The sequence below is a fragment of the Dromiciops gliroides genome, chromosome 6, assembly GCF_019393635.1.
Source record: "Dromiciops gliroides isolate mDroGli1 chromosome 6, mDroGli1.pri, whole genome shotgun sequence".
NCBI classification, from domain to species: domain Eukaryota; kingdom Metazoa; phylum Chordata; class Mammalia; order Microbiotheria; family Microbiotheriidae; genus Dromiciops; species Dromiciops gliroides.
Genome location: NC_057866.1, coordinates 30,475,065 through 30,501,533, shown reverse-complemented (window position 1 = coordinate 30,501,533; position 26,469 = coordinate 30,475,065). Strand labels below are relative to the sequence as shown.

Here is a 26,469-nt window from a genome sequence, read left to right as displayed (position 1 = left end):
CCTTTTGGATGGTAGAACACTAATACTTTGGTATTAAGATCATCACATCCCCACTAGACTTGCCACTAAATAAATGGCTTGAAATTCAATGTATCCCAATGCAAAATAGGAGTGATCAATGCTTTCCAAACCTTTTGGCTTTCTAAAGCCATATGCAGTTTGTTTCCATGACTTTTCTCTTTAATGCACTTGTGGCAGACGTAGGAAGTGATAGCACTGTGTGAGCATCAGTGAAAATGCCGAATGGAAAATGGGGCTAATTTACATATTCCCGAAATAATGGAAGATAATAATTAATAGTTATTTTTATACTCTTTGATTTAATTAATTCCAGCTAGGATGTTTGTAAACATGTGACTTTATGTTTGGATAAATGTGTCAACTTGAAAATTAGTCACTAATACTGGGGAAAGATGAGAAAGAAGCTAAAAAAAGGACAGTCCAATTTTCTATTTCCTACCCAAGATTCAGTGGTAGTAATAGTGGGTGAGTAAAGGGAGGCGCCCAGTGGGTTGGATGCCGCCTGGCCTTCAGGAGGCACCCAGTAGGAGGACTGTTGTCTGACTGGAAGGAAGTAAATAGAATGCAATCTAAATAGTGGAAACCACCTTGCATTGGTAATAATATTGGAGAGGAGGGAGACTCATAGTGAAGTCAAACCTGAGATAACCTGAAGGATTAAGTAAACAAGAGCTCTTCAAAATAGTTTCTCTATATGTATTTAAAGTGATAAAATAGACTGGAAAAGGAATATGTGTATGTGTCATATACACAATCATATATAAACATCATGTGTATTATATATTATTTATAATTCTATATACACACATCTATTTGTCTATATATTTCATGAGACATTTTCTGCTGGAGATGGATGTCAGACTTTGTTCCTAGGTCAGTTAGTTTTGTTGAACAGTTTTTCTCTGTTACAATGGAGGATTCCATTGTGGTGGGAGGGGGAGAGGACTGGATTTTGACACCAGAAAATGACAGGTAGAAATAAAAGAATGAACAAAACAAAAAGAAACAGAAAGGAAAAATAATCGAAAAGAGATAATTCAGTGGGTTTTAAGTTCTTAAACTCATAAATATGCATCAACTGTTATGTTTGGGTCCTTAAGGATAAACTGCATTCTGCCCCTTCATTTTACAAATAAGTAACCTAGGGCCCCAAAATAGAATAATCGTTTTCCCAAGGTCACTGATAGTACAAGTAGAGATGCTTTTGATCTTACTACTCTGGACTCCTAGTTCAGTCTTCTCTTCCATAGTAAGTCTGTGGCCAGAGCAAGACAAAGAAGGTCGGGAAATGGTTGGCTCCAAGTAATGAAAAGAAGATGATTTTGTCATTTTTCTTGTTCCTTTAGTCTGAATACAAAAGTCAATGAGCCCATGGCGCCCTCTTGGAATGGCCTCAGCCTTGCCATCCCCATGAAAATGGAAGAGAGGCCTGGACATTTCCACAGGGCATAGTGGACTTCCCTGGATCTGATTAAGCCTGAGAATATGGTAGCTAAAAGATTCCTTCCTTGAGCTTAGCTAAATGATATGGCTCTGGGGAGGGTCAGGATAGGAAGAGAAACCTCACATCAGAGTTAATGAGTATGACCAGCCTCTGCTAATTACTGCCACTGACTCATGGGGTGTGAAAACACAACTTAAAAGATTCTGTGCCAGCTGAGACCTGGGGGTCGAGGGGAACAAGCAAGGGGGGGGAATTCCTTTTTTATAGGAGGAATGAAGGGGAATCTTTAATTTTCTGTTAATCTCATCTTTGTTATTTATTATTTCAGAGCAGGAGGGGAGACAAAATGAATTTCCCCCTGCTATATCACAGTGTTTTCCCTTTTAATTAAAAGTCAGTTCCTTCCTTTACCCTCTCTCTCCTATTTGCATAGAATCATGTAGAGAGACTCTCAATCTGATTTTTTTTCCTTTCCTCTTCTCTATTCAAACTAGGAACTGTAATACTGAGCAAAATATTTATCAAAAGCTTTGGGTTGCCAAGAAATGACAGTCAGTATCCCTGGCACCAGGCAGAGCGTCTCACAACCTGGCCTCTTCCTGCCTGGATTGTTTTCTAACACATTACTCACCTCCATCCATTCTAGACTCCAGCTACATTGCCCTACTTTCTGTTCCTCACACATAATATTCAATTTCCTGACACCATGTACTTGCATGGGCTGTCCTCTGTGCCTGGAAGGCATCTTCAACTCCTAACTTTATTCAGGCTTCAGTTCTTGCACCCTTCTGCAGGAAACCTTTCTTGCATCCCTCCAGCTTCCTTGTCTTCTGAGATTACCATCCATTTACACTATGGACCTTGTTAGACATAGTTCTTTGTGCCTGGTTCTTTACATGTAGTCTCCTTCACTCGAATGTAAGGTCCCAGAGGTGAGGGGTGGCATTTCCCCCTTTCTGTAGCTCTAGATACATCGTTAATGCTTAATAAATGATTGTTTATATATTTGGAGCTTGCAAAGATGTTAAAAGTCATCAGGTTCACTCCTCCCCTCACCCCCTTTTCATAGATGAGGAAATTAGGTCCAGAAATATAAATTCACTTGGCCACATTCATGCAAGGAATAGGGAGCAAAGCCAAAATTTGAACTCTGGCCTTTTGAATCAAAAGCCAGTGTTCTTTCCAATGTACCTTAGGCATTTTGAATTGAATTTAAAGGCTTATAACTTTTCAACGAATGTGTGTGTGTGTGTGTGTGTTTAAAGCAATTGACCTCCTGAGTCACCATAAATCCCTGCTTTGTTCTAATGCAGTCATATGTTCCCTATTAATTCGGCTCCTAATTATGCTCCAGTGGTAGGCACAAATACACAGAACCTTGTGCACCCAAGGAGACACTTTGAAGAGCTCCCTCGGTGGAAACATCTGCAGTACCTATTTTTAAATCAAGGCCCCAACATTATGTCTTCAATGAAATTAAGCTACTCATTGCAGAGTGAAATAAATAAAAGGGCACATTCTCTATCAGCAGTGCTGTTTTGAAAGAGGGAGAGGGAAAAGGGAGCCAGAGCTCAGCAGGCAATGGAAAGGGGACAAGAAAGAGAGGTGTCAAGGGAGAGGTGGGATGTTTACAAAGCATTCTCCTTTGCCATCAACCCAGAAGGTAGGCAGCACCCAAGTTATTGTCCCCACTTAACAGATGAGAAAAATGAGTCTCAGAACCATGGAACGCCTTTCTAGGCATTCAAAAAACATGGACTCTGTACCAGGAACTGTGTTAAGCACTGGAGGTTGAAGAGAAAGAAAGAAAAAAAGAAGCCACAAAATTAAAAAAAAAATCACTTCACTCTGTTGTTTTTTTCTATTACCTGTTTTTTCCCCATTTTTCAATGTATCCTGTGATTTCCCTGCCCTTCAGAAGCTCACATTATTATGGGAAAGCCAATATGTAAATAACTAGTTATAAATTTGATATTGATGAGTAGATAACAGAAGGGAGGACACCAGCAACTCTGAAGACCTGGAAAGGCCTCCTGTAGAACATGGCACTTGAGCAGAGAATTGAAAGAAATCAGGTCACCCAACCAATAAATGGGAACTTCTTCAAACCCAGGAGTCCTCATTGGATAGTAAACTCCTTGAGGTCAAGAACTGTCTTTCATCTTTTTTATTATTATTATTTTTAGTATTGCCAGTATTTAGCACCTCACTTGGCACTTAAGTAGGCTTTTAATAAGTATTTATTGGTTAACTGATGCCAAATACAGCTCACTGTCTACTCTAATCCAAACCCTGACCCCCATCCCTATGTAAAAGGGGAAAGGCACATTTCAGAGAGATTTCCTGGGGAAAATACAAACCAAGGTTAGAACCCATGTTAACTCTCTTTAAAGTGTAAAGTGTTAGTTTCTAGAACTGAATCAACAATCACCCAGAGATACCAGCCTACAGACAAACCTTAGTATATTCTCCAAAAAAAAAAATAATGAAACAAAACAATACCAAAGGGCATTTACATTTGATAATGCATACTTCCAGACCTGTAACTTTTTGTTAAAAAAATACAAAAGATTGTAGCCTTTATTCTAACAAGGTAGTATATATCTTCATAGTTTTAGCAAGGTATATATGGTTATTTTGCATCGGTTTCTTTTTTTTTCTTTTACTTTAGGTCACAGTATTGATCTGTGGACTTAATTTTGATATGTGCTAAGGATACCAGTCCAGAAACTAAATGATCAATGAACAACTTATTCCCAGGGAGATCCACGGTGGCTTCCCTGTCTATCTAATTCACTGTGTACTTTGAAATATATGGCTTGCCGGTAGTGCTTCAGGAGGAGGAACAAAACCAACCTACATAACAGTTGTATTTCTGTAGTTTTTTAAGGCAGGAAATGTGTTTTACACACGCTATCTTGTTTGATCCTTATGAGAACCTTGCGAGTTAAGTGCCATTATGATCCTTATTTTTACAGATGGAGAAACTGAGGCAAGTTAAGTTGTGTCACAATTTGTAAATGTCAGAGCCAGGATTTGAATTCATGTCTTTGTCATTTGAAATCCAACATTCTATCCAGAGGATAGAAGAATGTCACATTACTTATCTAGTATTGCTGGCAAATAAAGCATTCTGCATGAACTAGCTACTAGATTATCAAAATATACCTTATTTTTAATTGGCAACACTCTTTAATTGTTCATTATGGAAATTTTTTTAATAAAATGAATTACATATTGACCATATGGTTAACCATGATGAAAGAATCCATTCTCAGCTGTGTAGCCAATTGGTAATGAGCCAGATATTATTTCTGGACTTAGCTAGAACGGCTAACAATCATCATTGTTGAAAGGAATAGCCATAAAACCGATACCATAAACAAAAAAATCCAATTGTTGCAGCTTCCTTTATATCTTAAATAAAGAATGCTGAGCATAATTTAATCTCTTCCTGTTGACTGGAGAACTCTATTTTCTGAAGTCGTTCCCAACTCTGAGGTTCTACAATCACTTACACTCTATTACAATACATATGATGGGGGCAGCTAGATGGCTCAGTGGATAGAGCACCGGCCCTGGAGTCAGGAGTACCAGAGTTCAAATCCGGCCTCAGACACTTAACACTTACTGGCTGTGTGACCCTGGGCAAGTCACTTAACCCCAATTGCCTCACAAAAAAACAAAAAACAAAAATAAAAACAATACATATGATGCCATAAATACTTACTGGGGTACATAAGAGTGTTTCCTCTACACTGAATATCAATCAGCCAACAAGCACTTGCTAGGGAGGCTGTTGGGCGGCCCCATTCATAGAACACTAAACCTCTAATTAGGAAAACCCAAGTTCAAATTCTGCCTGAGACACTTACTGGTGCCTGCTCTATGCTGAGTTTCTTTTCTTTCTTTTCTTTCTTTTTTTTTTGGGGGGGTTTGGGCAATGAGTGTTAAGTGACTTGCCCAGGATCACACAGCTAGTAAGTGTCAAGTATCTGAGACCAAATTTAAACTCAGTTCCTCCTGAATCCAGGGCCAATGCTTTATCCACTGAGACACCTAGCTGCCCCCTATGCTGAGTTTCTTAATCTGGATAACAAAAGCATATGTGTTACACAGTTGCTATGAGGAACAAATGAGATAATAGATCTCTCTGAAACCTTTACTATATAAATATTATTATTGTTGATGTTGTTATATTCCTAGCATGTGCTAGATACTACTGTTTCTAGTAATTACTCTATTGTTCTTGTTTATATGTCTTCTGACTCTTCACTGTCAGAAACTAGATGCTTCTAATTTCCTGCCTAATTTTATCTATAGTTTTGTGGGTGGTGGCTTGAAAAAGGCTCTGACCCTTACAATGTAGAATTGGTCTTGCAATGGGTTGCATAGCTATTAAGTATCTATTTAGTACTCTGATTTTTTTTTTTAGTTTGTTTATCTTTAGGCTCACAGACAGATTCCATATAGTTGATGTTGCCTCTGAATAAATGAGAATAAGGCAAATTCAGAACTGGCCATTCAAAGATCTGCATGGATTTTTTTAGTGTCTGCTTAGAAGGAAGTCTCCAAGAAGATGTGTTTGTCACAGGACTACCTAGGATTTTTAAGAGGGTTTTTAATAAATGCATGGATTGTATGATGATCAAGTAAGTAATTGGAATAAAGTGAGAAAGAAGAACTAACACAATGGATGACAGTCAGGAAGCAAAGATATTCAGACAGGTGAGAGTCATGAGATAAATCTGAGAAGATAAAATGGAAAAGTAAATGTGACGTCTTACACTTAAGTTTAAAAAAAATAGTAACTTTGCAATTTCAAGATGGGGAAATGTGGCTAGATAGCATGTCACCTGGAAAATTTCTGGGGAGTTCCAGTGAACTGTAAGCTCAATATATCCTAACAGGATAGATGTACTATATATACTAACAGCAGGTTAGGTAATAAGATCTTAGGCCAGCTGTTCATAACTAGGGAGGAGATAATCTCTCTGTAATCTGTCCTATTTAGACCACATCTGAAATATCATGCACAATTCTGGGTACCATTTTGTGGAGAGAATTGAATTTTTGTGGTTGTTTTATTTCATTTTATTTCTTTAAATTTTGTTCTAGGGGGCGGCTAGGTGCTGCAGTGGATAAAGCACCGGCCCTGGATTCAGGAGGACCTGAGTTCAAATCCGGCCTCAGACACTTGATACTTACTAGCTGTGTGACCCTGGGCAAGTCACTTAACCCCCATTGCCCTGCAAAAACAAACAAACAAACAAACAAAATTTTTTTAGACCTATAATATTATCAGTGTTAAGGAACTCCATGTATGGGAAATCCCTCAACTGAGTCAGATCATAGAATCACAGATCTAAAGTTGGAAGGAATTGTAGAGGCCATTGAGTTTATCCCTCTTTATTTACAGATGAAAGTGCAGCTAAGGAAGTTAAATGTTTTGTATACAGCTAGTTATGTGGCACAGTGGATAGAGTGTTGGGCTGGAGTCAGGAGGACCTGAATTCAAATCCCATCTCAGACAGTTACTAACTGAGTGACCCTGAGCAAATAACTTCACCATGTTTGCCTCAGTTTCCTCATCTATAAAATGAACTGGAGATGGAAATGGCATACCATTCCAGTATATTTGTCAAGAGAACCCCAAATGGGGTCACAAAGTGTCAGATATGACTAACCAATAGATAGGAAGGAAGAAAGGAGGGAGGGAGTGAGTGAGAGAAAAAAGGAAAGAAAGAAGGAAGGAAATAAAAAACATTTATCAAACACTTACTATGTGCCAGGTTCTATGCTGAGCAGGGGATACAAGGACAAACAAATGAGCTGTTGCTACTATGGTCTCAACCTCTATGTAGATTAGAACCTGATGTCAACACATGGCTTCAGTAACCTGGGAGGGGTATGGAACTTTTAATAAATGCCAAGTTGGAATGAGGACCAGGACGGCAGCCTGTTTCCCAGGACTGATGCCATCCCCACCTGCTTCAGTGCACACTGATTTCTCCCTCCTCTGAATCCTGATGGCACTCATTGTCTATACCCCACAATTTTGCACTTGATTACATAGTATCTTGCCTCCTTCTCTATTTGTTGTGTGTGGTTAAGTCTTGTTTTCCCAACAAACTTTGTGAAGGCAGGTACAATGTATTTGTTTTCATGTGTCAGCCTCAAAACACATGGCTCAGTCTTAGCTCTGGTAACCCAGTGTGTGTAGCTGGGGAATGATGGTCCGTTTCATTGCAATATGATGAGCTTTTGCTAAATATGGCTCCACAGGAAAGGCAATGGAGATACAGAAACAAAGTGTTCGACTGAAGGAGCTTCTATTCCACTCAGGGTCAATGGGAGATGGGAGATAACATTTATATAAATGGAGTTTCCATCAGGACTATGATGTGATGAAGAGGGTCAGAGCTACAAAGCAGGAGGGGATCTCAAACTTTCTAGTACAACATCCTCTTTTTAAAGATGAGACTGGACCCTAACAAGGCTGAGTGACATCCATACTGTTACACAAGTAATAAGCAGCAGAACTAGCATTTGAACCTTCGTCATTTGATCCTAGAGAGTGTGCTTTTTTCCTGAGAGGAATTTTCAGTGTAGAAATTACCTCTTATAACATAGCTCATCCTCTTGTCTGGAACTCTTCACTTTAGGCACAAGAGTACTATAGTGTTTAGGTGACATGCCCATTGCCTCAAAGCTAGTTTGGTTCAGAAAGAAGATCTGAACCTAGGTCTTCCTGTGACTCCAATTATGTAACTTCAGAAAGAATGACTGATTATATAATTATGCCGATAAATTTAAATAAACTGCCAATGACCAGATTCCTCAAAAATGTAATCTAAGCAAAAGAGTGATTATTTTCTGAAAAATATCAGCTATGTTTTAAAAACCTGTGTTACTATACAATACAATTGCATTCAGCTGAGACAAGTATTTCTTTCTGTGTCCCCAGCCTCTGGATATAACTCTTATCTCAATTTTATAGCAGTGAAAGGAAAAAGATCAATAACCAATGCCTGGAGTGCTTTGCTCTGTATTGCCTTGCTAATTTCTTTATTGGCTGTAATCATTAGGATAAGAGATAACTGTGTGGTTTATAGTAAAAACAGTCCCAGGTTAAGAAAAAAAAAAACACACAAACAAACCTGTGTGCAACCAAACTATGATATAGCCCAGGGAAATTCCTGTGTTGGTTAACCTTAGACCTTAGAAGTGTAACTAGGGGCAGCTAAGTGGCGCAGTGGATAGAGCACCGGCCCTGGAGTCAGGAGTACCTGGGTTCAAATCTGGCCTCAGACACTTAACACTTACTAGCTGTGTGACCCTGGGCAAGTCACTTAACCCCAATTGCCTCAACAACAACAACAAAAAAAAGAAGTTTAACTAAATCATTATAAAGTATCTATCTTAAACATGTGACTATAATAATTGTAGCTATACATTAATCTTTGTATTAAAATGATAAAGTAGGAAAGTCCTGTAAAGGGCTGATTGAGACATCATGGAAAGTACAAAGTTAGGACATAGTGACCTTTAAAATGCAATCTTACATGAATCAGCTTCTAGAGGACATTGTTATACCACACATGAATGAAGAGACCTATAAATAACTGTGAATTCTGAATCTCGGGGTCTCAGACAGTATTGGGCAAACTGTAGACCCCATCTTTGTTTCTTTTAATAAAGGTTGGTTTCTTTGCCTAGAAAGGCTTCCCAGTTTCTTTTTTTTATAGCTTGGCACCCCTACAGGACAAAGGAAACCATGACTCTGGTATTCTGGTAAGCTTCAGGGATGTTTTGCTTCTTCCCCAAGGGACCCTGGATGCTGGGTTTCCCTTTTCTTTTCTTTCTTTTTTTTTTTTTTAGTGAGGCAATTGGGGTTAAGTGACTTGCCCAGGGTCACACAGCTAGTAAGTGTTAAGTGTCTGAGGCCGGATTTGAACCCAGGTACTCCTGACTCCAGGGCCGGTGCTCTATCCACTGCGCCACCTAGCTGCCCCTAGGGTTTCCCTTTTCACTGGTCCCTTCCTACCTTGGGAGGACCCTGTTCTTCCTTTCCATTTCTCTTGCTAAATTTTTCATCTTAATTTTTCTCTGGTTTCCACTAAAAGAGAAAGTTAAAAGTGTCTGAAGAAAGATTTTGAGCACCAGAAACCAGGCAATCATAACTTTTGTAACCCTCTTTTTCCCCCCAGAAATTAAGAATAGGACAGGTTTCTTGCTCCTTATGTGTAAGTGTCTGTGCTATTCAAGCATTTCACTTGTGCCCTTTCTTTAGGCTGGATCAACAAAAGAGAAATAGGGCCATAAAAATAGATTTTCAAAAAAGTCTTCCCAGAAGACAAATCTTCCTTTTCTCTATTTCCAAAGCTAGTCACATTGGAAGTTGTAGAGATAAAGGACAGATAATAAAGAATTTGAGGCTAAAATTGGAGTGGAGATCCTAACTTGGAGATTCTATAACTATGATTTGACTATAATGCACTTTTGCCTTTCCTTTTGGCTTTCAAAAAGGAAATGAAAATCTTAAAAATAGGAAACTAAGATATAAAATTGATTAGAAACTAAATTTTCAAAAGAGGAAATTAATTGAATGCCTTACTCTTTGTTCTGTATTTGTCTGTTTGTTTTATCTTCCTAGTACCAGATTTTTAGATTTTTAGAATTTAGATTAGGAATACTGAGCCTCAAGCCCTGTTAGGAAAGAGATGTGATTGGTCTGTGTAAAGAGACAGAGACAGAAGAGGGAAATTAGCTTGCATCTGTGTGGGGTACAACATGCAATTATAGACTGTTGAGGGGATTACAAGCTGCCTGGTCTTACCTCTAGTTACCATTTGGTTAGGTCAGTAAATATCTTGTCACTGCACCCAGGAAAACTTTAGAGATTAGGGATTTATTTTGGACTCTCTTTGCTATCTGAAAGAGGTACAGCAAGGAGATTAGGCATAGCAAACAGCCAGATGCTAAGGTATAGGAACAGCTGGTAATGTTGTGGCTTTGAAAAGCAATTCTATATGGGAAAGAAGACATAAAGTAAGGAGATCATAGAATTGCTTGATGGCACTTCAACTAGTGTAGGTAGGGACTCACTCAGTTTAGGTAGACAACAATAACTTAGGTTATTATTTAATAGTTTGTTTTTTCACACACACACACTCACACACACACCAAAATCACAACAAAACCCAGGGATTTACTCTTGTTAATGGCTCTGTGTGACAAATGCAGGCAGCTACAAACTCAGAAGAAAAAACTCATAGCTGACCTGACAGAAGGTTGTGTAGGCAGCTAGGAAAATCTCACACAGGGCTAAACAGGTCCTCGTTTAATTGCTTGTTCTGTATATGCATTGTCTTAATGTGTTGTTCTGATCAGAATTCTTCTATTTTATTCTTTAACCAGCTATTCAAATCATAAATTGGTTAAAAGGAATAGGTAGTGAACGTATTTTCCCTTTCTTCTCAATTCTTTGTGATCACATTCTGTCCATTATATAGATTGGTGAAGCCACAAATACATTAGAAATTGTTGCTATGTTTTACTTAGAAACATTTAGGTTGGTTACTTAAGCTATAAAGCTTAAAAATAATTGTTAACTCTATTCCCTTTTCTTACCTTCTCAGGTACTTTGTGACCACAGTGTTCAAACCTTTGTTCTGTTGTGGTTGCTTGTTGGAGAACTGCTTTTACTAACTGCCTAAACCATGGATGTATTAGAATCAATTAGTCAATTTTCTTCTTAAATAGTTAGCGAACTTTCTTCTCAAGGCATCAAAAAATGAAGAAGCTACACTTAGCTCTCCTCCACAGCCCAAAACCACAGATTTAAAACAGGAAACAGTGAGGAAAGACACCCATGCTGGGGGGATTGCATCTCATTTCCCTCTGAATACAATCTCCAGGCCCCCAAACTGGAAGGAAATCTGGATGCTAACCTTCCTATCAATGATAATAGACTGGTTCAAGCAAAAGAGGCTGACAGAGAATTTTAGTAAGTTTCAGGAAATTAGGCAAAAGAAAAAAGAAAGAGCCCCTGAATCAGTTCTATGACCCTCTCTGCAAAAGAGCTAGAAGTTCAAAGCCATAGTTCTATGAATTTTTGAAAGGGATTAAGAACAAGAAAGAAAATAAATTGAGTAACCGGGACCCTAAGACTCTTGCAATAACACCTGCACTTGAGTCCAAAGTTGATAAAAGCAAACCCTTAGATTGTTTTTATAGTGGAGATAAAAAGGGTCACTGTGCTAAACACTATAGAAAGAAAAATCCAGATCAGAATCAGAGAAACCTCAGGAACATCCCAAGACAGGTTGGGTTTTCTTTACTCAATTTTATGCCATAGAGAAACTATAGTATGAATAGTATAGAATAGTATAGTATGAATAGTATAGAATGAAATGTGTAGGTATTTGTGTGGGTAAGGATGGTTTACAAAATGAAATTGGGAAAATTTGGGCTTCCTGGTTCTAAATAACTAACTTTTGATCCTTTAACAATAACATCACTTATTACTATTTATACCAAATATTTAACATCATTGAAAGAGATTTGTCATGTGTACTGAAAGATACTATTGACTGTTTCCCTTCTCTCTCTCTCTCTCTCTCTCTCTCTCTCTCTCTCTCTCTATTTGTAACAGTTATTATTAATTATGAAACTATTAAGCAGATTCCATCTATTACCTGTGTATTAATCTAGGCTAATTTTTCTAATACAAGACTGTTAAGATCAGCCACAATTTAGACAATTAAAAAAATCATTATTGTATAATTGTCAAGATTAGTGATTTTTGTGAAAATTTTACTATTATTTATTATTACTATCTATTGTTTCTGAAATGATAATTTGGATATTTTCAAAAGTGTTATTCTTTTTAAATTATCACCATTAGTCTTATTACTGTTTTTCATGTAAAACCTTTCCAAAGTTAAATTTTTAAAGTAATGAATTGTTAATTTAGATCATCTTTGATTGATAAAAGGAACTCTAAACCATCTAGGCCAGTCTCTGATGACAACCTCGCTGTAGTTTTCTATGTAAAATTTCTGTGCTATTAATTCCTATCCTATTCCTACTCCGGACACCATTGTCTCCACCATTCTTTTTTTTTTTTAATTGACATCTATCTATCTATCTATCTATCTATCTATCTATCTATCTATCTATCTATCTATCTATCTATCTATCTATCCATTCATTCATTCGTTTGTTTATTTGTTTTGTTTTTTTGTTGGGACAATGAGGGTTAAGTGACTTGCCCAGGGTCACCCAGCTAGTAAGTGTCAAGAGTCTGAGGCCAAATGTGAACTCAGATCCTACTGAATCCACAGCTGGTCCATCATTCTTATACAACTAACTTGCTTTTACTCTTATTGTTTTATGTTCAGCCTTTTTTGGTTTTCCAATCAGTGAATCTATCTAGTACCTGTTTGCATTCACCTGGAAGAGAACTCTCCATTGCCTGAATGAAGACAAAGAAACAACTCCACACCCTACTTGGAACTACAAGTTACTGTAGACAGTATATTCCATCCTTCTGTGAGATTGCTAAGCCATTAACTCTCTAACTACAGACTATGTTCCAGAACTTTGGCCTCTGCTGTCTGAACATCTGGTGATAACTTAAAAGATCTCTCCTCTTGGCAGCAGCTCTGAGCCGTCCAATTTATAAGAAACCTTCTTCTTTTTCCATGAGAGAAGGATATGGTATCTGAGGTGCTCATCCAGTACCCCAGCCTACTCCTTCAGCCCATTGTCTATGACTACTATGGATTTGGAAGTACCTCCATGACTTTGAGTCATAGCAGCTGTGGTTCTCTCTTAGAAAATGAGGTTTGTGGTCTGGTGCTTGGCTCCCAACACATGATGCTATACCCTCATAAGAGAGTAAACTTTGACTTGTTAGACATTAGGAAATGTTACCATCAAGAAACAAAAACAAGTGTGAGAAAGAAGCGAAGTCCCCTGAGAAAAAGTGCAATGTGAAATAGGTATCGAGGGTACAGATGGAACAGGTATGGAACATTGAAACTGGTAAGCCACTAAAAGATATTACCATTAAACTTGCCTTTTAACTCACAAATGGGGCATTTGGGGAATGGCGGATATGATAAACTGAATATGGGTAGCCCCAAGTATCTCCTCTGTAGCCAATGTGTTTCTTATCACACATCAGTCTTATAACAACACGCTTATTGGGAAAGTTGCTTTTAGAAGGTATCCTTTGGCCTATAAGCCATTTGAACATCACCAAATTGACTATGTTAACACTGCCTTGTCATTGTAGACCAACTCACTAGAGATGAGGGAAAAGCCTTTCCCTCTTATAGGGCCACATCAACCTTTGTTGTTAACATCAGAGATTGTCTCCATATTCCCCCCCCCCACACACACCTTTATTGATTTAGAACGAGGGACACATTCATAGATTCAATATTAACTCTGGTTTATTCCTATCTTGGTGTTAAACTCTGCTACCACACCCCACATCACTCCAAAGCTCTGGTCAGTTTGAAGGGATGAATAAGGAGATTAAAATTAGGGGCAATGACATCTATCTAAAATTTGGTAACTCTTCCCAAATTGAACTATATCCAAAATTTTGCATAGCCTATCTAAATTTTTAACTACTAAATGTATTGATTGAAATGGTTTCACAAAATTTATAAACTTAAAACCAAATGATTTAAAGAAATATGAATTTGAAATGGAATGTATAACACCTTTTAAAGATTCACTTTTTGAGATTTGAAACCTTTTGGAATGAAATTTCAATTCAAAATTACTTAATATGCATATGTATCACCTTTGGATAAATGTAAATGAAATGCAAATACAGCAATAATGCAAATAGCAAGTACTTTACAAATGCTACCAAATGTCCTTATATTATCTTATTATTATAATTTTGTTTCATAATTATCCTTCATGTATTTCCATTGCTCATATTTCTGTTAGTTATTCAAAACTGAAAAGTGGTTACAGTCCTTCAAATTCTCATTCAGCAATTGCTACAAATTTACTTTAATTTTTTTACATTCCATTTATATCATTCATTGCTACATTTCATTTTGATATTTCTCTTAGACTTTTCTGATAAAAGTAAATTGAAGTCACTTAAAATTACTGTTAAAGCATCTAGGATTTTTTTTCCAGTTAGTCTTTACTTTAATGAATACAATAATGTGCCATCTGGAATATCTACAAATGATCTTGATATTATTCCATTATCAATTGCACCTTTAAGCATAACGGTAAGTTTCCTTATTTTCCTCTATTGACCAATTTAATTTTAGTATTGTCTCAACTGAGATTATTGTTAATCCTTTAATTGAATCAACTGAGAATCCTTTTTACTTTTCTAATGATCCTGCCCTAGTATATCCTGGTGATGACCCATCTTCCTACTAATCTTCATGCTCCAGCATCTACTGCCTTTTCATCCCTCAACTCACCCAGAGCCATCCCTTGTTCCAGAAGAAAACTTTCTGTAATTTTGCCCCTTGTTAAGGGGATTGCCCCCTCCAGTTTTGTGTTGCCTATAGAGGATTGGCCTATATAAATCTATGTTATGCTTAGCCTGTAATTGATCCAATTCTCAATAAATTGAGAAAATGATCAAAGGGGAGAACTGAAAGAAAAAAGACCAATAATTAATGCCTTGAGTGCTTTTTTCTGTATTGCCTTGCTAATCTTTCATCAGATACAATCATTAGAATAAGAAATAATGTGGTTTATAGCAAAAACATAATCCCAGGTAAAAAAATCTGTGTGTAACCAAACTATGATATAGTCCCAAGGAAATGCCCCGTTAGTTAACCTTAGAAGTATAACTAAAATCATTATAAACTATGTATCTTAAATATGTGACTATCATAATTATATCTATATATTAATCTTTATATTAAAATGATAAAGTAAGCAATTCCTGTAAAGGGCTGATTGAGACATCATGGAAAGTACAAAGTTAGGACAAAGTGACCTGTAAAATGAAACCTTACATGAATCAGCTCCTGGAGTACATTGTTGTACCACATATGAATGGAGAGACCTATAAATAACTATGAATTCTGTATCTCAGGGTCTCAGAGCACACTGGGCAGACTGTAGACCCCACCTTTGTTTCTCTTAATAAAGGTTGCTTTCTCTGTCCAGAAAGGCTTCCCAGTTTCTTTTAGTAGGCAAATCAAAAGAAATCTTTTCTACCAACAAGCTGATTAACTTCAAAGCCTAGCTGACTGTGGAGTATATTTTTACACATAGGTTAACCTTAATTTTGAGGGACCAAAGATATCTAACTTTCCTCAGAGAATCATATAACTTTAAATCTAGAAGAGGACTTATCATCCAGAATATCAGAATTGGAAGGGGCCTTAGAATGAAATTTACCAATATTGGAAAGGAGCTGAAAGCACTAAACCTAAAAGAGCCCTTATAACATGGAACATAAAATATCAGAAGAGGAAAAAGTTCCCAGAACATAGAATATCTAACAATAGAATGTTAGATCTGAAAAGTAACCCTAGAACATAGAATATTAAAACTACAATGGCCTTTAGAATATAGATCATAGAATGTTAATAGTGAAAGGATTAACATGAAATATCATACAGCTTGGGGGCAGGTAGGTGGCACAGTGGATAGAGTACTGGCCCTGGATTCAGGAGGACCTGGGTTCACATCTGGCCTCAGACACTTAACACTTACTACCTGTGTGACCCTGGGCAAGTCACTTAACCCTCATTGCCTCACCAAAAAAAAAAAAAGAAAGAAATATCATACAGCTCAACACTATAATTTGAAGTTGAAAAAAAACAAGCCCCAGAGAGGTGAAATTGCATAACTAAGTTGTCATAAGGAAAGGCAGGTCTAGAATCCAGGTCCCTAATGGCCAGAGTACTGTTCTTTCTACTATGACACACCACTTTCTTAAGAGTACACCCACTGGCACTTGACGCTTATTAGCTGTATGACCTGGGCATAGTCAAGTCACTAATCCTAATTGCCCGGGCAAATCACTTAATCCTAGTTGCCCAGGAAAAAAAAAGAACACCCAGAAATATATTTTATCTGTGTTGTATGAGAATGTGTTCTAGGCTGGTCATTCTTAGCCAAACTCCAAACCCTCAAGACTTTAAGGCATGCCAGTATCTTTTTGTAGGATGCATTTGTCATAGATTGCATGATTTTCTTTTGTTTCTCTGGGTCCCAGTCTCCTCCTTTGTAAAATGAGGGAGTTGGACCCAAAGGCCACTATGGATCTTTTCAGCTCTGAATGTATGATTCCATGAAAAAATTTCCTTCCACTCTTTCATGGGCATTTTCAACTAGTAAAAATAGGTTCTCACAACTGCGAGTCTTAAAGTATCAGCTATTGACTTTTTTCCCCTTGATCCCAGGGAAAATATGAGTGGGAGATTGTAAAAGAATATCACTGTTCTTTAAAAGTAGTATGAATAAGACTAATGCCCTGAATCAGAAGGTTAAGGGCAATAGTGTGAATCTGTATTAAGTGAAAGAAGAAAATTCAGGAAGGGCTAAGACTGATACCTGGTGTGGATGGGATGATGGTAACTAGGATCTAAGAAGGGAAGAAAACAAACAATCCCAGAAGCTACTTAACTCCTATTTTGTTATTGTTGTTTGCTCTACTATTAGAGCCACAGAATCAGTCACAGAATTTAGGAATCTGAAAAGAATTCAGCAGTCTCTAAATCATCCCATATACAAAATGAATCAGCACTAAAACTATTAAGAAGAAACTTCATATTGGGAGAGAAGAAGTGAAGAAACAAACCAAGAAATTTAATATAGAATATAAAACTCAGAAGACAGCCCTAGGCTGTCCTCATTGAGCAAAAGCAAAGATTGGGTGGTTGGGTAGGTTAGCAGATGCCTCCAAAGCGTAAAAGCTATGAAAATATCTTAGTAATATTTGAACAAATTATATGGAACAGAGGACATGTTACAAGACTGAAAAAGCACAATTTGTTGTTGTTGAGTTGCATCAGTTGCACCTGACTCTGTGACCTCATTTAGGGTTTTCTTGGCAAAAATCAGAGTGGTTTTCCATTTCCTTCTCCAGCTCATTTTACAGATGAGAAACTGAGACAGAGTTAAGTGACTTGCCCAAGTTCACACAGTAAGTGCCTGAGGCTGGATTTGAACTCATAAAGATGAGTCTTCCTGGCTCCATGCCCAGTGCTCTATCCATTGTACCACATAGCTGCACTGTGAAAAAGCCCAAATGTGTCACTAACTTAGAAAAGGGGAAAGAAAATAAACTTGAAATTATAGCTCAATGAACTAGACTGAAAAAATTATTAGAGCATATGATTAGAGACGTTATGGGAAAGGAAGAGAAGCAGTGAGCACTAGAAGTCAGCATGTTATCACTGCAACCCTAACAAGTGATGCCAAACTTGCCTTTTTAGATAGGGGCACTAGATCTATGAGGTAGATCAGAAGAATACTTCAGACATACCTGAGTTTCACATTGGATCTTTCAAGAAATTATTTTGAATGAACTAGAAGCATGAAGGTTGGATGACAGTGGACCCAAAGAGAGTATAAATTATAGTCTCTTTGAGTACTGAAATGTTTGTTGAATGAATAAAAGAAAGAGACTGATACATTTATATAGAGTATAAGCCACTTGGGAGATAAAGAAGGTGTCACTTTTTTATTTATGTCTTCAGTGCCTAGCACAACTATCTGTCACATACTCAAATGGGCCTAGAGTTTTAGCTATTAGGGATTTCCTGTCAATGATGGTGATTACAACCCATCCATTCAGGCCTGTCTGGTGAGACTCTTGTCTATGACCTCTCAGATGTTCTCTACAAGGGGTCTCCCCAATGTGCACTTAATCACTCCTTGTTGATTGATTGATTAAGTGCCAGAGGAGCTGTCCTCAGTGCTATTCTATTATTTTATCAATGACTTGGTTAAGGAAATAGATTGAATGCCTATTCAATGTCTGGTTGATCCCTGATATCGGACTAAATATCTAATGCATGATATCAGATGACAGAGTTGGGATCCAAAAAGATCTCTTCTGGCTAAAACAAAGGGGGTAAGAATATCAAGGCTTGTACTTGTACTTAGGCCAACACAAATCAAACATACAAGTACAGAGTAGGGTTGTAGTGTTCATCTAAAAATGTTTCCTTGAGATTTTATTTCATTTCCAGTCCAATATGAATCAATAGTGTGACAAAGCAGCCAACATCACTAATAGGAGGCTAGGCCACATTAGCACCAGAACAGTTTTCCAAGTCAGGGCAGTAAGAATCCCACGGGGCTCTGTTTGGCTCACAACCTCTTTGAAGTATTGTGTTCCATTCTGGGCTTACCATTTTAGTAAGGACACCATGAACCTGGATCCCACCTGAAGCAATGAAGCTAGGATAATGAAGGCACAACAAACCATGGCCCACGAAGATAAGCTGAGGGAAGTAGGAAGAGACTTAGGGCTGGCGTGCCAGCTGTCTTCAACTATTGAAAGACCTGGCACATAAAAAAGGGATTTGATTTGTTCTGTTTCCCAGGGGCAAAAATTGGACCATTGGCTAAAAGTTACAGAGAATCAGATTTCAACTCAATATAAAGGAAAAAAATAGATGCAGTGTTCCATAGTTGAGAGAGACCTGGCTTCTGAGTGAAAACCTAGTTCAAGGCCCATTTCTGACACATGCTAACTATATGGCCATGGACAAGTCATTGAAGTTCTTCATGACACAAGCAACTCTTCAGGACCATCCAGTGCTAATCTAAATTGGTAGAGGGAATTTACCAGGACTTCTCTACCCAAGGCGTTACAGATCTCTATATAAATACATGGATAAAGAATGAATAAATAATTAGAAAAAAACTTTCATCTGGGGCAGCTAGGTGGTGCAACAGATAGAGCCCCGACCCTGGAATCAGGAGTACCTGAGTTCAAATCCGGCCTCAGACACTTAACACTTACTAGCTTTGTGACCCTGGACAAGTCACTTAACCCCAACTGTCTCACAAATAAAGAAAGAAAGAAGTAAGTAAGTAAATAAATAAACTTTCATCGAATTTACATAACCATGCAACTTTAGAAGTGAAAAAGATCTCAGGAATAATAATAACATCTAATCCATCCCTCCACCCAAGAATTACCAACTAAAAAATAAACACCTGACAAATGGTTTTCCAGCCTTTGCTCAAAAACTCTTCTTGAGAGGGACCCTGATTGTCTTGAGTCAGTTAGTCAGTCAATAAAACACCTGTTAAGTATCTTTTATGTGCCAAGAATGGAAAAGCATGACTCAGATGACTTTGAATTGCCCATCTTTGGGAGGTCTTCAGGTCAAGGTGAGGTAACCCTTCCTTTGGAATATTCAGGTTTAATTCCTACACTCTGGGTTTGGGTTGGAAAAATTGTTCCTAAAGTAACTTCAGACTCTAAGAGTATAGAGAGGTTGGATTGGCAAAGAGGTGATAAATCTGGTAAATTCTGGTCTTAGAGTCAATTTAGGAAAACCTAGATTTGAATCCTGCCATTGGCACATGCTCAATCTGCTTTAGTCTCACTCATTTTCTTCATTTGTAAAATGGGGATAATGATAGCACCTATCTCCCATTGTTGTTATGAAGATCAAATGATGTATCCATAAAGAAATCACTTTGCAAACCTTAAAGTGTTATGATAATAGTATCTACATCCTCCCAATAACCCTGGGAGGTAGGTATTTTATTGTTGTCTCCATTTTATAGATGAGAAAGCTATGGGTGAGAGGAGTTTAGTGACTTGCCCAACCAAGGTCATAGAGCTAGTAAGTGACTTCCCAATCCAGTTTCTATCCAGGGCAACATTTAGCTTCCCGTTAGTTTTATTGTTATTAGGATTGACCTCTGAGTCAGTTCCAGTTCTAAAATTGTTTAAGTGTAAAAACCAAACAAACAAAAACAACAATTAGGGGCAGCTAGGTGGCACACTGGATAAAGCACTGGCCCTGGAGTCAGGAGTACCTGAGTTCAAGTCCAGCCTCAGACACTTAACACTTACTAGATGTGTGACCCTGGGCAAGTCACTTAACCCCAATTGCCTCAGTAAAAACAAAAACAAAAACAAAAACAAATAAAATTGTTTAAGCCCATATATTGGTGAATAGCAAAAGAACAAGGACAGAGAAAGAAAGCTGAAGTAAGTGAATAAGGAAAAAGAAAAACAGTAATTCCCATGAAGTGCTACTCAAGAGGTCCAGTATTCTGTCACATCATACAGTGTGCTGGTAACAATACCACTTAAGCAATCCCTTGGCAAATAACCTAACCTTGTGGCAGTCTGGTTAGTAGTACTTCTCTTCCTTGATAATTCCTTAATATTCACTGAAAGTAAAAAGAAATGAAAGAAGCATGAGAGTCAAGTTTTATTCCTCCCCTATCACCACTAATTAGATTAAGATTATTCAATATAATCTGGGAATAATGATGATGATGATGCAAACTAGCATTTATTTAAGGCTGGTAAAGCATTTTCCAAATATTTTTTCGTCTTATCCTCACAACAATTTTGGGAGGGAAGTGTTAACGTTACCCCCATTTTACCAACGAGGAAACTGAGGCAGGCAGAGGTCAATTACATTGCCCAATGTCACACAGCTAGTAAGGACCTGAGGCAGGATTTGAATGCAGATCTTGCTGACTTCAGGTCTGACACTCTATCCATTTCCCATCTACCTGTGGTCTAGAATGCACTCTAGTTCTAGAGGGTAAGACTAGCAACAATGGGTAAACATTGCAGAGAAGGACATTTAGGTCTGGTGGGAGGGAAATTTTCCTTGCATTTGGAACTATACAACAGTGACATGAGATTCATAGGGAGATAGCAGGTCTGCAAGCAAAAGCTGTATGGGCACTGGTGAATATGTGGCAGAGGGGATTCCTGTTTGGGTAATCTGGATGTCCTCAGAGATCTTTGGATTCTGTGAATACCTATTCATGGCAATAAGATCCTTTTTTTTCAACCTTCCCTGATGTCCATCACATGCATAGGCTCTTCTCCATCCTCTGGGCTTATTGTGGACAGCCCTGAGTTTTGGAAAATAAGGTCACTGCACAGTTCAGCTTCACTATCAGCACCTGGCTTTGCCATGATGCTTTGCACGGAGACAACAATCTCCTGCTATTCAGAGGTGAGTAAAACAGTACTTGTTATCTTCCCTCATGCTGTCTGAGAGCAAGGATAGTTCAGCCTTGTTTAATAGCAACTGAGCAAGATAATGTGTGTAATTGAATAGTTAGTGAATCTATTTCTCATCCCTTCTTGGCTATCCTCAAGGAGAGAGTCAAATAGGGAGATGAGATAGACTAGGCAGGATATAAAAGCACAAAGACCTGATTATTCAGACTGTCTCTCTTTCAGGCTATTGTGGGGTACCCTCCTTCTGCCCCCTTGTGGCTATTTGCTTTCTCTCTGACCCCTTTACCACATGGGCAAAGATAAGGAAAGGAAATATAACTCTAATTATTTCATTTTGTCTCCAAGGAATACATTGGATAAGTAGGCTATTGCTGGCTGGGAATGGAGGGGAGAGAGAAGATAGCTAGTAATGAAAGAAGTGAGAAAATGGGATCATTTGAGGATTTCATTTTATAAAGCTGTCTCTTTCTACCACTAGCAGAGCTTATCAAGTCAGAGAGAAATCAGTAAGTTAAAAGAAAAATCAGTTTTCTGATAGCCTATTTGTTCCAAATGTTTGAATCAAGAAGCAATAAGGTACAGGTGGAAGAGTGCTAAATTAAGAGTGAGAGGTGGGGCAGCTAGGTGGCACAGTGGATAAAGCACCAACCCTAGATTCAGGAGAACCTGAGTTCAAATCCAGCCTTAGACACTTGACACTTACTAGCTGTGTGACCCTGGGCAAGTCACTTAAACCTCATTGCCCCCCCCCAAAAAAAAGAGTAAGAGATACTGAGTTCAACTCTCATCTTGCCACTTTCTACCTGTGTGACCTTAGACAACTCACTGAATGACTCTGTCCCTCTGTTTCCTCAACATTAAAGCTAGGAGATTTGATTAGATATTCCAGGTGTTAGTTTATGTTGCTAAGTGCAGGGGAAGAAAAGAAAGTCATGACTTTTGTGAAAGACATCTTGGAATAAAAGATACAAAGCCAGATTTAAAGTCAGAGAAAACAGGGCTTAAAGACCTTTTCAACACTTAGCATCATAGGATTATAGATTGGGGATAATCAGAAGCGAGCTTAGAGGCCACTTAGTTCAATGTCTTGAATAATTTTAAATAGTTTAATATATACACAATATACACATGTACAATACACAATATGCATGATGCATGCATATATACATGTGTGTCATGTGTATGTGCATTTGTGTTTAATGGTAGCTATCTCTAGGGTGGAGGTAAAGTAAGGGATTTTTTTTAAGTTACATAACTTTATATTTGAAAGTTATAGCAATTTGTACATAATAGATATTCATTTCATATGTGTGTCTAATATATACACAAATATGTTTAATACATACACACATGCATATAGGTATACAACACACATGCACACACCTGCACATGCACGTGTGTGCTGTGTGTATCTAATGGTAGCCATCTCTAAGGTTGGGGTAGAGGGAGGGAATTTTTTAAAAGTTATATAACTTTATATTTGAAAGTTATAGTAATTTGTACATAATAGATTTTCTTTTCATATGTGTGTACATATGTGTCTAATATATACACATAAATGTTTAATGTATACATATGCATATATGTACACAACACACACATGCACATGTATGCACATGCATATGTGTGGTTTGTGTATCTAATGATAACCATCTCTAGGGTTGGGGTAGAGGGAGGGAATTTAAAAAATTAAAATTAAAACTAAAAAAAATTAAATTTAAAAATTAAAAAAAAAGTTATCCAATATCTTTAAAAGTTTTAGCAAGCTGCAATAGAGTTCATGTGCAATCAACACTTTTTAAAAATCCTACTATTTTATGGAAATGCTTTTTTTGTTTTATAAATTAAAATAAATAAATTTAGAATGTCTTCCTTTTGCAAATGAGGAAATTGAGAGGTTAAGTGATTTTCTCATAGTCATATAGTTAGTATTAGAGGTAAGATTTGAACCCAGTTCTTCCAGATTACAAGACCATTTGCATTAAAAAGCTGCTACATATGAAGAGATGACCATAAACAAGCCAAAAATATTAGAGAGATTGCCCAAAGCAACTCTCTAAAACTAAAGTACAGAATAACGGAGGCAGTAAGTTTACATACAGTACTACCATTTCTTAAACTTAGAATATCACAAGTTTTAATTTTTAAAAAATCCAGAAGAACAGCTCTTTCCCTTCCTTCTTCTCTACCCCAATGCTCCAATGCATTAGCCACTCTGACACTGGTCCAGTTCACTGCAGGCCACATGCTCTACCTCTCCTAATATGTAGAGGAGGGAAGGGAGAAAATGGAATTGAAAGAATATTTTACCCTGGATATATTGTTTTCCCTCTCTAAGCCTTAGTTTTCTCTTCTGTAAAAGAAAGGATTTTGACTACACAATTTCTATGGCTCCTTCCAGCTTGAAAGTTCCTTATTTTGAGATGTCTTGGTTCTTTAAAATTTGGAAGAAGCAAAAATATGTCACCAACTCCTGAAGCTCTCATTCAAGAGACCACAGGAACTGTATAAGAATTGTAACCTTCAAAAAAAAAAAGTCAGGTACACAGACACTGATGGAAAAAGCATGGCCCACACCATGTTCTTTTGTCTTAAAATGATCATTATACTGGGTTGTGAGAGCCATCAGATTTGCTTCAGGCCATTAAAAGAAATTGGACATTAATTGTTGCATTCCACTGCTTTCTCCTATGCAATCATCAATAATAAGATTACCATGGAGTCATTATACCACACACATACACACACATGCAATCTGCATACAATTTTTAGTGTGTTTTATGTGGGTCATGTATGTGTATGCCCCACTAGACACACACAAAACATTTCCAAGACTGTAACACATAGCTTACTTAGCTCACAGAGAATTACTAATGAGTCTATTTTGCTGCCAAATAGGGTAGGATGGTAGGAATATGTATCTCCAGTGTAGAAGTCATTTAGCTAACCACCCCTCACTTTACCAATGGGAAATGTTAGACCCAGAGAAGCTGCATAGTTCATAAAGGTCAGGGCTGGGGCTTAAATCTTTGCTTTATGGCTTAAGATTCCATTGTGCCACCCTATCGCCTTCTGACATACTTAAACATGGTACAGTAGAAACAACACTCCCTTTAGTTTCAGAGGATTTCAGTTTGAATATTATCTATCACTATCAAAGTGAACCCGGGCAAGGTACTTGTCCTACCTGGGTCTCCCTTTCTCAACTGTAAACCAAAAAATATTATACTGCTGCTATCCAATTCTGATTTCCCAACTCTGAATCCAAATCTCATATTTTACTATCCACTTGAACCACCCCATTTCCAGTTATGGCCTGAAGAGTGGCCTCCATGACATGACATGGTCAAGCACGAAGAATGGAGTCATGATATAATCAGATAGGATGTCTCTGATCTGGATGTGTTTATTTAAAGAACAAGGGAATGAGAGCAAAAAGATGTGAAATAATGTAGTCATGGAACCATAAACTATCAAGGCTAGAAATAACCAGAGAATTCATCAATCTCAGTCAATCAATCAATAAGCATTTGTTAAGTAGCAACTATGGGTCAGGTACTGTGCCAACCATCCTCATTCTTCAGAGGAGGAAATCAAGATCCGGAGTTAAGAGACTGTATTTTTGAGGGTAGAACTGACCAAATAGGTCAGGTATAGGGGGAGATTTGAGCAATGCTGGGTAGACCCTTTATCTCCAAATATCAACCCTACTGTTTGCCATTCCCGACAACTTATCTTCATTTCTATGAAAAGGGAAGGACATTTAGTCTTTGAGATTTCTCATTAAAATTAAAATACTCTTGCTAAAGGTTAGAATGTTAATTGTCACTTCACAACTTTACATTTGCAGCATAATTAATTACCCCAGAGCCTCTTTTCCCTCCTTCTTAGCTGCTTTTCCTCCAATAAGTGAATACTTCCAATAGGTGATACTTTGGTCATAGAGTCTGAATTGAAATACTTGAGTTTTAGCCAAGAACCAGATTGAACCATGAAATTTGTACTACTTTTAAAAAATCAATAAAGCTATATTTCTTTAAACTGATAACCTTAGAAAACACTAAACAATAAACCAAATGCTTTTGTAGGGCAAACCTTTATAGGATAACATATGGAGAGGCAAACTTATACCTTTCTTAATAATATTTAACTATGGTCAAATATGGCTTAATCCAGCCCAAGTCTTGACCACAGAATAATCAAAAAATGTCTAAATAACCTTGAATCTTCATTTGGAATATTACTTTGATGATGCTGATATTCAACTCTGGGACTTGGGAGTCAAAAGGTATTCCAACACAGGGCAGATAGAATTCCAGTTCTAGAGTAAGAGAGACTCATTTTCCTGAGTTCAAATATAATCTCAGACACTTAGTAGCCAAGTGATCCTGGGCAAGTCACTTAACCCAGCTTGTCTCAGTTTCCTCATCTGTGAAATGAACTGGAGAAGGAAGTGGCAAGCCATTCTAATAGCTCTGCCAATAAAACCCTAAATGGGGTCAAAAAGAGTCAGATACAACTGAAAAACAACTGAACAACAATAAAAATATGGAAAGAGAGATTGGCGTCAAGGGACTTTGGTTGGAATTATAGCACTGTTACCTTTGTTTTTTTATCTATGTTACCTTGGGTAAGTAACTTTTCACCTCTAGCCTCAGTTTCCTTATCTTGTATCTATAAAATAAAAGGGTTAGGAAAAAGGCTATCCCAAATACCTTCCAACTCTGAATGTTGCTGTTAATCCCATTAGCTTTCTTCAAACTTGGGTTTTGTTTGTTTTGTTTTTCTCCTCTATCTCAGTTAGAAGTAA

At 37.5% G+C, this 26,469-nt stretch overlaps 1 protein-coding gene across 11 annotated transcripts in view; it reads right to left on the bottom strand.

The window, feature by feature from the left end:
- Window positions 1–26,469, bottom strand: part of LRRC4C (leucine rich repeat containing 4C) — a 1,453,400-nt gene that overhangs the window by 43,008 nt on the left and 1,383,923 nt on the right. For 2 of the 11 annotated variants that reach the window (XM_043971643.1, XM_043971644.1), the window contains exon 2: window positions 20,791–20,845. The exons of the other annotated variants lie outside the window; for them this stretch is intronic. The gene's annotated coding sequence lies outside the window, so the exon portion shown is untranslated. The remainder of the gene's footprint in view (window positions 1–20,790; window positions 20,846–26,469) is intronic. 11 annotated transcript variants of the gene reach the window in all.